The sequence below is a fragment of the Mandrillus leucophaeus genome, unplaced genomic scaffold, assembly GCF_000951045.1.
Source record: "Mandrillus leucophaeus isolate KB7577 unplaced genomic scaffold, Mleu.le_1.0 Scaffold201, whole genome shotgun sequence".
Taxonomy (NCBI): domain Eukaryota; kingdom Metazoa; phylum Chordata; class Mammalia; order Primates; family Cercopithecidae; genus Mandrillus; species Mandrillus leucophaeus.
In genome coordinates this window covers 2,172,780-2,186,215 of record NW_012102044.1, presented here as the reverse complement: position 1 = coordinate 2,186,215, position 13,436 = coordinate 2,172,780, and the positions used below count along the sequence as shown (strand labels likewise).

Here is a 13,436-nt window from a genome sequence, read left to right as displayed (position 1 = left end):
CCTTCTTCCTTCCTTCTTTCCTTCTTTCCTTTCTCCCTTCCTCCCTCTCTCCCCTCCTTCCCTGCCTTCCTCTCTGTCTTCATTCCTCCCTCCTCCCTCCTCCCTCCCTCCCTCCCTCCATTCCTTTCTTCCTTCCTCTCTCCCTCCCTCTTTCCCTTCTTTTTTTCTTCCTTTCTTCCTTCCTTCTTTCCTTTCTCCCTCCCTCCCTCTCCCCTCATTCCCTGTCTTCCTCTCTCTTTATTCCTTCCTTCTCCCTCCCCTTCCTTCCTTTCCTCCTTCCTCCCGTCCTCCCTCCCTCCATCCCTTCCTTCTTTCCCTCCTTCCTCCCTCCTTCCCTCTTTCCCTACCTTCCTTTCTTCCTTTAATTTCTTCCCTCTTTTCTTTCTTCCTTTCTTGTCTCCCTCCCTCCCTCTCTCCCTTTCTTCCCTGCCTTCCTCTCTCTCTTCATTCCTTCCTCCTCCCTCATGCCCTCTCTCCCTCACACCCTCTCTCCTTCTCTCCCTCTCTCCTCCCTTCTCCTGCTTCCTCAGAACCCTGGTTTCCCTGGTTCCCTGGTTCTCTGGCTTCCTGGTTCCCCTGGTTCTCTGGTTCCCTGGTTTCCTGTTTCACTGTTTCCTGGTTCCCTGGTTTCCTGGTTCCCTGGTTTCCTGCTTCCCTGGTTCCCTGGTTCCCAGGTTTCCTGGTTCCCTGGTTCCTTGGTTCCCTGGTGTCCCGGTACCCTCGTTCCTGTTCCCATGGCTGCCGTATCTATTATGCATGCGCCCCTCCTGTTCCATGAAAGTAATGGGTGCTCCTCCTCCCTTGATCTTTCTTTGCTCTTCTCTTCCAGAAAAAGTGGGGGGTGCATATTAAACAAACACTCATCACAGTCTTCATTATTTTGGCAAGGAAAACAAATGGGAATCAAATCGTCTTTTTCCTGTCAGGGTGCTGATGAAGGAAATGTCAATAAACAGAACAATGTACTGTGTGACTGCCTGGCTTGAGATCTTCGAGTACAATAAAATAAAATAAAATCCTAACAGTGAGAAGAGTTTCATCACATTCTGTTTCAAACTCCAGGCTACACTTTCTCGATGCTAACCGTTCCTCACCGCTCCTCACCTGGCTAACACGGACTGAATAAGAACTGGCGTTGGCAGGTTCAGGATCTAGAGGCAAGATCCTAGCAGCCCGATGCCCTCAGACCCAAGCCCGGCCCCAGCTCCCTCGTGTCACGCAGCCACACAGAGCCCCACACAGCCCCACACAGCCCCACCACCTTCACTACAGGCATGGTCGAGGCACGAATGGTTTATCTCAAATATCTGCAGGCATTGTTACTCACCAAGAGGGCTTGGACACTCATGTGCAAAGGCAGAGACAGGGAAACAGAGAGAAAGACAAAGGGGTGGGGGGAGAGGCTTTTGAAAGAGCATTCAAGGGTGTTCTGAGGAAGACATCCAAGCATGCAAGTGGCCTGTTAGCTCTGATGTGACCTAGTACACTGGCTTCAGCAGGAGGCCACACAGGTCCAAGCATCAAGTGGCCTGTTAGCCCCTACTGTAACCGAGTACACTTGTTTCAGCAGAAGTCACACAGGATCCTGAAAGCATCCTCATTCTTGCTCCATACAGATTCTGGATGGAGGTCTCATGAGGGATTCAGGCAGAGGCTGATGAAAACATAAAACGGGCCAGTCTCCAGATTCAAGGGAGAGCTGGAGACAGTGTTCGTAGGTTGACTAGGCAGCTTTGACCAGGTGTGACAAAGGTAGCCCAGGTGTCCCAGTCTAGTCATGTTTCTATCACAAAATGCCTTGGAATTGGTAATTTATAAACAATAGAAATTTATTTCTTATCGTTCTGGAGGCGGGAAAGTCTACGATCAAGACACCAGCTGGTTCCCGGTCGGTGAGGACCCAGCCTGTGCTTCCAAAATGGCGCCTCTGGGCCGTATCCTCAGGTGGGGAGCGGGTGGGAGAGGAAAAGGGGCTGGGTGTGCCCTTTGGCCTCCATTATAAGGCGAGGATCCTGTTCATGAGGGAGGAGCCCCATCACCAAGCCTCCTCTCAGAAGGCCCCACCTGTTAACAACATCACATGGGGCTTAGGTTTCGCTCTACACATTTGAGAGGCACCTACATTCAGACTGTAGCACCTGGCGGCCCCCCACTGCTTCCCATACTGCCAGAGGCTGGGGCAGCCCCCCCACCCACCATGTTCCACCAGCAAGATGGCTCCTGTCAGCCAGGTGTGTGGCACCTGGGCACACTGGCAAGAAGCAGGGAGGGCAGCCCAGACCCGGCCGCCCCGTGGCTGCTCTGGGAGACTGTGTCCCTGTTGGAGACTGTGATAGATCCACTCTCTGTCCCAGCCATTGCTTCACCTGTCCTGTCCATCAACCCCTCTGCCAGTATCATACGGTAAATAGTACCATGAATACTACAGCTCCAGGCACCCAGGTGGCATCAGAGAACTGACAAATTAGAGTTTAACGATATCCTCAGTTTGTAGCCGGGGCTGCTTCGGAGCTGACGACTGGGTGACATTGTTGTCTGGAGCTGACGACTGGGGGGCATTGCTGTCTGGAGCTGGCGACTGGGTGGCATTGTTGTCTGGAGCTGGCGACTGGGGGGCATTGCTGTCTGGAGCTGGCGACTGGGGGGCATTGCTGTCTGGAGCTGGCGACTGGGGGGCATTGCTGTCTGGAGCTGGCGACTGGGGGGCATTGCCGTCTGGAGCTGGCGACTGGGGGGCATTGCCGTCTGGAGCTGGCGACTGGGGGGGCATTGCCGTCTGGAGCTGGCGACTGGGGGGCATTGCCGTCTGGAGCTGATGACTGGGTGACATTGCTGTCTGGAGCTGGCGACTGGAGGGCATTGCTGTCTGGAGCTGGCGACTGGGGGGCATTGCTGTTTGGTTGTTGTCAAGCCTCCCCGAGGTCCAAGGTCACCAGAAGGAATGCCCCGGAAGGAGAGGCCATAACTGTAGTTCTAGGAGTCTGAGGCCCAGTTTAACCTTTTCTCTCCATCATTCAGCAGCTTAGAAATTCATGTCATTCCCTCTCTAGGCCTCAATTTTTCTCTACCTATAAAATGGGGTGCTTGAGCCGAATTCCCTTTACCTGTGAAATCCTAGGACCCCGTCATGTCACTTCCATGCAGCAGAGGCAGCGGCCACTGGAGAGGGACACGAAGCACCTGGTGCTTGTTTAAACGCAAGGAGCTGGGTTTCGAAGACTCCACGAGGGACTTTAGGACCCTACATTACTTATCGACATCAAAAGAGGAGAAGATAAAGCCTCCCAATTCTTCCTCCCACTTCCTCAGGTGGCCAATGCTGCTTTTATTGTGGAATGGGTTTGCCACAAAGCCTCAGGCTGAGAGGTAAGACTCGGGTCTCTGAAAAATGACAGCTTGACATCAGACCAACAAAATCAATTTCCAAATTGATTAAAAACGTCCTCAAATAAAACTCCACTGGCTTTCTCGAATCCCATTGTAAAAGGTCATCTGGGAAGTAAGTACCGTATTTGTTTTAAGTTGGCAGGAGCCCACAGCACACTTGAGGCCCTACAGTTTCGGGGTCAGGCTGGGCTGACTGGGCCCACCCGTGCCTCCGCCCTCATCACAGCCCCCAGCTCCAGGGTGCCCACCAGACAGGGTGGGAAGCCATCTCCAGGCTGGCTCTTCATCTTGGCTCTTTGAAAAGCTTTGGGTGAATGAAGTATGCCTCTCGGATCAAATAAACAATCAACAATTGGCTGCTGTCATTAAGGGAGAGGGAGACATATCCTGGGGGCATTTTGTGTGATTATGGGGTGATTTATGATTCACAGAGATCAAGTGATAAACATACTGAAATGCCAAGAAAGAAAATTGGAGAGAAAAATTGCTACAAATTTTATTCTTATTTTTTAAGGAGATTATTTTATTTGCAAGATTTGCAATTGATGCAAAACCTGTAAATGCAGGTGCCCAACTGTCAAATCCTCTCCCTTCCAGACCCTTCGTAAAGGTGTGACCTGCTTCAAGAAACGTGATATTTGAAAAAATGAAATCTACACATTAAGATACATTAAGAGTGACTGTTTGACGTGTCAAAAGGATTTGCCACTTTACAAAAGATTCATCCCAGTGTTTCTTAAAGAACTATACAACGGCGATGTATTTTAAATGCCTTTCAATTAAAAGAATTGACTCATGCTCAACTTTGCTTCAACATTTTTTCAACTTTATTTCACCTTAAATATCATACAATAAAAACTTACTGTACTGATTTTTATCCTGGGGCAATATATCTTTCCCTAGGTTTGATGGAGGAATCTGGCTCTGAAGGTGGCACAGCAGAACACCAGCTCTCATTCTATTCTGCCATTAACTGGTATCAGTGAGCACGGTCCCCTGGGACTCAGTTTCCCCATCTGTAAAACGGGGACAAGCTACTTGCCCACTAAGCCTATGTTTCAAAATGGTCATGGGTTTAAAAACACAGAAAACAAAGGTGCCCCGTGCTTACCAACATGAGGTGTTAATATTCTGTCCCCTGGCCACGTCTGAAATGGCCCGCCTACACAGGATGGCTGCTGGACCAGTCCCGGGCAGCGTTAGTAGGGCCTCCGGCTACATTCAGGCTGTTTCCCTCCACGTCCATTTCTGACTTCAAGGCCTTCACGCTGGGCCCCGTCTCATCCTCCCTCTGAAGCCAGATTAACAAGAAAGGATCCAATGCTTGATCACTCACCTCATGCCACCCAATGTCCATTGATGCCAGGACACCAGGTACTGAGCTCTTCCCACAGCCTGCCCAGGCCCCCACTGGCAATCGAGTCCCACTGTGCAGATGAACAAACAAACCCCCCATCTCAGGGACTGCCCACAGTCACACAGCCGGGAACACACACTATGTGTTCAGTGCGTTCAGTGTCTCCTCTGCTGACACCTGTGCTCTGCCCACAAGTGAAGGGACTTCTCCGCCGTCAGCACACCAAGCGGGGAGCAGAGGCCACCGTCACCACACCGAGGCGGGAGCAGAGGCCATCCCGGGGCAGTTGGCCACCCGACAGCCTGCGTGCACATTGGAAGCTGGCCTGTCATTTTTCTGGGCCCAGGGAAGGAACACAGGGCATGGGAGATGATCTCCCCCCTGGAGACCTGTGGCATCATCCAGGCCCTTCTCGCCCTCTCAGCCAGGGCAGGGTGGCACCAAGTTCTTCACCTCTGAGGGCTGAAGTGGCACAGACACCTCTGCAAGCCAGAGCCCTTCCTCTCAGGTCTGCAGTGGCCAGCACCCCTCTCATTTGGTGGTTAGGTCACAAATGTTCTTCCTGGGAGTCTCTGCCACCAATGAAGTGTCCCAGACAGCTGCCGTGAAAGAGACCTAGGGCAGGCTTCTGGGGAGGGGCTGCCCCAAAGGACCACCAGTCCCTGAGGGTCTTGGCGGATGAGCTCAGCTGTAGATGCCAGGCCCGGGAAGCATGAGCCAGTTCTCAGGAGCTCTGGATGCTTCTAAGGAGGGGCATCTGTGCAGACGTGCGTTTCTTCGTGTCGACATGAAGGGGAAGGGGCAAGTGGAGACCACCATGGTGTGCCGTGCTCCAGTGTCCAGAGGACCGTCACATTGCTCAAATCCGCAGCCAGGCGGCACCTCCGCGAGCTGGGCGCATGATGCAGTGGTGTCTTAGTGACAGTAGGCTCAGCTCCTGGAGGGGACACTGAGTGGTGAAGCGGGGGCTTGTCCGGATTGCTGTGCCTCACCCACCCAGCACGTCCATCTCCGTTCCCCCATCCCACCTGGCACAGGGAAAGCTGAGCTGCTGGGGGCACACTGTCCTCAAATCTCCCTAGCCTCAGCAGCGTTAGCCTGGGTCTCGGGCGGTCCTCCAGACCCTGAACTGCGAAGGGACGCAGAGTCAGGGCTTCCACTCACAGGCTGGCTGCCGCCGGCCGCCACTCACACGGGACGCACGGACCACAGGGGTTCCTTTGATCTTCATTCTGCAGCTCCCACATCTGAGCCCTGGGCACTCACCCCTAAAAATCCTCCTCCTAAGCAACCAGCAAGGATTCCATGGATGACAAAGGGGTGGGGCAGCGTGGGGAAGGTGCCACCTCCCACAGCCTCCACTGCAGGCGGGAGCTTTGCTGCAGCACAAATGACCCAAGGGGCCTGCCCCGCTGGAGCCGGGTCCACCTGGCCCCAAGGACCCCATGGGAGAGCCGGGTGTAGGGGTCGCCATTCATCCTAGAGCTTCCATCCCAAATATCTCAGCTCAACTTTTTCCTTAGCTTCCCCACTGACCAAGCATCCTTAACACACGCCTGTGTATCCACACCGAAAAGCCCACTGTGTGCCTAGTGTGGCTTCGTGAAGGCTGTGGGGCCTTCCAGAAGAAATGGAAGTAACTGTGCAGTAGCCAGAGTGGGCTCCCGTGGAAGGGATCGCAGAGGGGTCTCTGGGAACGGAATGGGTGAAGGTCGCGTGCACTTGAGAGAAATCACTGCCAGCAGGAAGAGCAAGTGGGTCCCTCCTGCTGGCCTCCTTGTCCAGTCCCTTCTGCCGAGAAGAGAGGAAGCACAATGCTGTCCTCTGCCGTTTTATCAGCAGCGCCCCTGACGTGAAGACGTAGCAGGCGGAAAACAGAGGCTTTGCGCAGTGGAGTCCTGAGGGTCTGGGGAGCCACGATGTACTGGGGGAGTGCCTGCCAGGGCTGTGCAGCTGCTCTGAAAACTCACCAAATTCGGAGTCGATGATGGACAAACGCCCCCGTGAGCAACAGAGCTGCCAGGCCCTGAGCACACTTTCCTTAGGGGCCACATCCCCAGGCAGCACCCACGGAGCTGCTGAACACGCGGCACCGAAGACTGGCACTCCGCACAGCCCCGCGGGGCATGCCAAGGGCAAGTCCAAATCTTCGTGTGAGTGAGGGGACCGTCACCCTGCCCTGGGTTAAACTAACAGCTAAAACACACACAAACACAGACGGACACATGCACATGAGCACACTCACACGTATGCACATATGCACATGCATATATGCACACAAGCACATGTACACACACATGCACACACATATGTACGCCATACATGCAACATGCATGTGTGTGCACAACACACAAGCACACAGGCACACATACACACATGCACACACATATATGCACAAGTACACACACGTATGCATGCACACAAGCATACGTGCCCCCACAAGGCAACATACATGTGCATGCACAACACACAAACACACACATATAAGTGCACACCTGCATATGCACAGCACACACATGGGCATGCACTAGTGCACACATACATATGCACGTGCAAATGAGGACACATGTGTGCACACACAAACACACGTGCACACGCTATGCCCTGTGGCTTCCTTTCTTTTACACATGTTGCTGCACTGGGGGACAACCTCCTTCAACTTCCTTTCAAACACTACCCAGAAATACTGAGAAAATTCCCCTCACAGAAGGTTATGGCCCTATTGATTAAAAGAACATTAGATGGAATTATTTTGGAGACACAATGTCCATCATCAGCTAAAACGCATGTTAAATTAATTCATTTGCTGGTCTCAGAGCAGACATTAAGAGTCGCTGGGGAAGCCCTGTTACAAATGAAATCTCTCAAAAGCCACGTGTGGCTTCTTCCCTGTGTGCTGTTCTTCCTCCTGTCGACATGGCACATGCACACACACAACTAGTACACGCACACACGTGCACACTGTCGGATGTTGCAGTGCACACTCCATTTCCACATTCAGGACTTTGTCAGGAATTCCTTTCTGCTTGGGTGTGGCGAGGCTCAGATGCACAGCTGGCCTCCAAGCCATGGACGAGCTGCCCGAAGCCCCATGCTCTCCAGGAGCTGGAGCTGCCGTTTTGCATCATTTTTTTCTGTTTCTGCCGGTTCTTCCTCTCTCCTTCTCTAACCACACAATGTGAAAATGCCCCCAGACCGTGCATTGCCTGTTTATTATGCTGCCTCTGAAACACAGATCCCATTATGTGGGGAGAAATGAAAGGAGAACCTGCGTGGATCTGGTTTAGCAGGTGGTTGGATACTATAAATTTTAGGGTGTTTGGCCTCCCTCCCGCTCCTTAGCCCCTTCAATCTTGTCAGCTGTAAAATGGGTCTCTGTTTAACCGCTCATGGATCCTCATGGAGATGAAAGGTGAACTCATGAATTACTGGTGCTGACAGCCCAGCAAGGCCTCGCCGCAGGGGGTCCCCTTTGTTCCGTCCACTCTGACCTCCCGCGCCCTGTCTGTCTGTGGGAACCGGACCAGAAGAATGTGGGGAGGAGTCAGGAGCACAGAAGCAGCAGGCCCGCTCCTGGCCGGGGAGTCAGAGCACACAAGGGGCAGGCCTGCTCCTGGCCGGGGAGAGCTGCCATTCTTCTGCTGCAAATATTCTGACCTCATCTGGGGCACACCTCCACCCTGATCCGATCCATCGGTGACCTCCTTTGTGCTTTGCAAACCGAGACAATAGGTTCTGCTCCAGAATCATCCACACAAGGGCAGGAAGGGTGCTTCTCCTGAGCGCAGAAGTGCGTTTCATTTTCTTGTGTGTGTGGGAAGAAAGTGGCTATGCGCTGAGCCCTGCTCTGAGGAGGGGAAATCCGAGCACGAAGTCCGGAGGGAAGCAAGTCTTCACAGTGCACAAAGATCATTTCAGGTTAAAGCCGCAGTTGAGAAGTGACCTGTGGTTCCAAAGGAATGAGGCGCCATGCCTTCCAGCTGGGGTCGAGATTCGTTCAGCAGTCTCATTTGATTTGCAATAAAAAAATTTCAAGAAAGTATTAAAAGCCATGAAAGAACCATCAGTCCAGCCCGAGAAAGTGCACCCCCGGAGGGAAGGAGGTCTCTCTCATCCTCTAAGCACCTTGAGGCCGCCCTCACCATCCCACCGAGGAATTGCCGGAACACACAAGCTCATCAAGTTTCCTAGAATAATGAAAAGCGTTTTCGAAAATAACCGGAGGAAATCAACATTTGGTAACGCTGAAGTTTGGAAAAGAGAAACTGCAACCCAGTGTGAATGTAGTTTGTGAAGTTTCTACTTCATAAGAACACGTTTTAAGTTCAAATAACTAATTTGTGTGCTTGTGTTCATTTATTTAGAATACTAATTTTAAAAAATCCTTGTCAAGGCAGAACAGTACCAATGAAAATCCCCAAATTAATAAATAAATAGGAGCTTCAGATGATTTAATACAGATCTTTAAGACAACGAAAGGCCACTCTCTGTTCTGAGAGCAAACTGTCCCTCCCTCCCCTTAAAACAAAAAGGTGTTTTAAAAAATTAACTATAAGTCACTTTACTTTAAAAATAAGAATGCCGTCATGGCCCTGGGTTCCTCAGCAGGATAATCACATCCCCTGTGTCTATGGGACAGAGAACCGGTGAGCATCCTGCACCAGGAGTGGTTAGAAGATCCGCTGAACTTCCTTACGGAAAGTCGCTGCCCTTCAAGGACGGGCACTTCTGTTTCCGCCAAGCACTCTTTGCGTTGCCAATAAACAGTTTAATTCTGGTCTGCTTTCAGGTACAATTTAGAGAGAAACTGAGTGACGAAAGGCGAGGGGATTTCTTCCAGATGCCTGCTGGCATAGCAGGACACGCCCGACAGATTCCCAGTTCACACTTTTATTTTGTACGAGAAAAAAAGTAGGTTTTAATAAAATTTCTCTGTGTAAATAGTTTTAAAACTAGAAACACTATTCCCATCCACAGTCTATGCTCCTGTTCCAAACGCGCTTCTTCTACAATGGAAGTATTTAAGGCTTTGTTCTATTACTTATAATTTGTCACAAAAAGAACTAGGTAGTGAGCTTAGTTTTGTGTAGGAGAAAGGCAATTAGCTCACATATTTTCCGGAAAACCTCTAAAATCATCTTTAAAAGTTTATGCCTTGTTTTATGAAACTTAAAATACAGAGTACAGGAGTGTATAATTCTCTAACAAAACTCATTTTTGGAAGGTTTTGCAAATATATCATCATGAACAGTATTACCTTTTTAAAAAGAGATTCAGAAATTGTATTCATTCACGTTAAATTTTCTTGTACTTCTTCAAACTCAGGAGAAGTTGCAAACATAATTTTTTTATCGATGCTACTTCTATTGCAGGAGGTAATTTCTTAGGCTTACTATTAAAGAGACTAGAAATACTGAATGAAACCCAAAAATGCACCCTTAACATTTGCTGCTGCAGCTTCTTGTGGATTTTTTTACTGCTTGTCTTTCCCAACAGAATCTCAGAATTTCAGTGCTCAGAGCTGTGACCTATATATGGGAAAACAAGTTTTAAAATGTAGGGATAGAGAAAAATAGAAAAATAAATATAAGCAATAGAATTTGACAAACTAGATATTTGTTTTATTGATGATGTGTGTTTTTTCTTCCTTTTTTATTTTTTATTTTTTATTATACTTTAAGTTCTAGGGTATGAGGCCAGCAAGAAGGAGGAGCCGCCCTGGGGAAGGTGCCGAATATCGCGTGGAGCCCGGCTCTCTGCCTTTGAAATACGCACAGGATTTTCATGCACTCACCAGCATGGCTGGCTTTTCAGACTGGCCAGATTTAACTCAGGACAGTTGTATAGAGGACCGGGGTTGAGCCTGCCTTCCAAAGAAAGCAGAGAAGTCTCCAGAAACAAAGCCTCCCAGATCCAGCTTTACAGGCTGATGGCTGTGAAGGAAGAATTGGAAGGGCAATTAAGTGCGCTGTGAAACATAGCACGAAAGGCATTAATTCCTCAGTCTCTTGCTCGTGAATCTACTTTTGTGTTGACTTTTCACCAGTACAGTTGGGGATGCCCTTGTCCACAGCGGCGTTTCTAGAGGGCTTCTAGATTTTCTGAGCATCGTATTTAGGTAGATGATATCATTTCAGAGCCTTCGATATCTTTGGGGATTTCTTTATCCAAATGAACTGAAGTGTTAGTTTAAGGGCTTTTTCCATGCTGAAAATGCCTGTTTTTGGCTACCCACCCAACTTCCCCAGAAAGTCATGCAAACAAAGTGAGACCCCATGGAAAGCAGGGAGGAAACGAGAGGGGGTGTGGGGTAGCAGTCAGAGAAGAGGAGGCTATGCACACCACAGAAAGGGAAGGCGGCAGCCACATGGACCTGGGCCCGCGGCTGGGCCCTGAAGCCTGCAGACCATCGTCTCTTCCCCTTTCTCTTTCTGGGTTTCATTTCACATCCAGCAGATGGTGTGAAATTCCGGGTCATCTTAAATGGACAAAGAATATTTTTAAATACTCCAAGGAAAGCCATGGTTATGTTTTTGTTGTTGTTGTTGTTTTCAGTGTTACTGGGTCACCCTTTCTGGGAAGAATTCTCACGATAAACGTGTGTGTGTCACCGACACCAAAAGCCCTGCGTGCCAGTTCAGAGGCCCTTGTCTGGTGCCCTCATCCCAAGCAATGTTACACTCTGCAGCTTAACTCCCATCCCAGCTTCGCCGACCACCTCCCGGTGGCGTCTCCATCTGTAGCCTCCTTTCCCAGCTGGACTGCGTCCCTCTAAAATTCACAGTTGAAGTCCGAGCCCAGGCAACTCAGAATGAGGCTCCACAGTTCTCCCCTGGCACTCGAGGAGACTGGTTCCAGGAACCCCTCAGGCGTCAAACCCATGGATGCCCAAGTCCCTTGTACAGAATGGCATGGCGTTTGCATATAACCTGTGCGCCTCCTCCAGTGTGCTTTAAATCAGTTCTAGATTACTTACAGTACCTAACACAGTGTACATGATGTGCAAATAGTTGCTACGTCGTGTTGATTTTGTATCTGTACTATTTGTATTGTTGTTAATATGTTCGATCTGCAGCTGGTTGAATCCATAGATATGGAACCTGGGGATAAGGCGGGAAGTGTATTTGGGCAAAGGATTGCTGCAGAGGAGATTCGTGGAGATGCCGTCATAGTGGAGTAGGGTGGGCCCTAATTCAATATAACTGGTGTCCTCATACAAAGAGGAAATTGGACACAGAGGAGAAAACCATGTGATGTGGGAGGCAGAGGTTGGAGGGGTGCAGCTATGAGCCAGGGTCCACCAGGGACAGCAGGCAGCTCCACGAGCTGGGAGAGGCTGGCGCAGACCCTCAGAGGCCCCGGAGGAGCCGGGAGCTGGGAGAGGCTGGGACAGACCCTCAGAGGCCCTGGAGGAGCCGGTCCTGCCCACACCCTAGTCTTGCACTTGGGGCCTCCGGAGCTGGGAGAGAATCAAACGCTACTGTGGAAGTCACTCGGTCTGTTACAGCCCTCCTATGTCTCTAACTTATTTAAACGGAGGTTCCGCTTCTTCTCTAAACTGTGGTGGTTACTCACTATGGTTCCTCCTAATCTATAACAATGTGTAGGAGATTCCGTTTTGATATCATAAACATTTACCTTTGGGTAAATTTCAGGGTCCAGAGTGCATATGGGTCCTGGGGACGCAGGGCAGGCGGACCCTAAAGTGAGGCTTTTAATGACATGCAAATTAGGGGCAGATTATGCAGAAATGTCTAGAAGAAGAATGGTAACTTGGGAGTGGTCCTGGTGCTGCCGTGGCGATGGTAAACTGACATGGCATGGGTGGGTATGTCCTGTGGAGAGGAGCTCTTGCCTCTTTCCTATTTCAGGCAGACCTCAGTCCAGTCCAGAGTCTGGGTCCCCACCTCTGGAGTCGAGTCCTGCCTCTGCCTCTCCAAGGCCTGGCGTTGCCACCTTCCACAGGCTCCTGGGGGCATCCCCTGCCTCATCTGTGCATGAGAATGGATGGCCCTGAGTGAGGGAGCCCATGGCAGCTTCTCCTTTCTGGTTTTAACTGAGCCAGTTGCTGAATAATGTACCTGGGAGGCCCTGGTCTGAGAACACAGGGATGCACTAAGCTGGCTCCAAAGAATAACACGGGGAAAAGCAGCATTGGTGCGAAGACCCCACAGCCAGGGCCCCTGTAGCGTCTGGAAGATGACTAAGAGGGAGTACTGTGGATGAGGGAGACCCAGTGGGATTCCTGTGGAAGGCAGGCGGGGTGCAGGCAGGGTGCAGGCGAGGGCAGATGGGGTACAGGCGGGGTGTAGGCAGGGGACAGGTGGGGAGCAGGTGGGGTGCAGGCAGGGGGCAGGCAGAGTGCAGGAGGGGTGCATGCAGGGGGCAGGCGGGGCACAGGCGGGGGCAGTTGGGGTGCAGGCAGGGTGCAGGTGGGATGCAGGTGAGGGGCAGGTGGGATGCAGGCAGGGTGCAGGAGGGGGACAGGCAGGGGGCAGGCTGGGTGCTGATGTCACCGGGAACGGTGGAGGCAGAGGAGGCCCAGGAGACATCTCAGACATCAAGGATGGGGTCCCTGCTAAACTGACTTTGCAGGAATTTTTGGTAAAACTGGATTTTACAAGGAAGCGCACGGATGGCCTAGGAGAAGGTCCAGGAGTCTGGCCACAGCTTCCTCATACAGAGACAGTCA

The 13,436-nt window shown here is 51.1% G+C and overlaps 1 long non-coding RNA gene across 1 annotated transcript; it reads left to right on the top strand.

Moving 5' to 3' along the window:
- Positions 1-696: 696 nt before the first annotated feature.
- Positions 697-4,190, top strand: LOC105539256. Its single transcript, XR_001006021.1, has 3 exons — positions 697-780; positions 1,617-1,741; positions 3,119-4,190. It is a non-coding gene; the product is annotated as an uncharacterized LOC105539256 (long non-coding RNA).
- Positions 4,191-13,436: the final 9,246 nt, after the last annotated feature.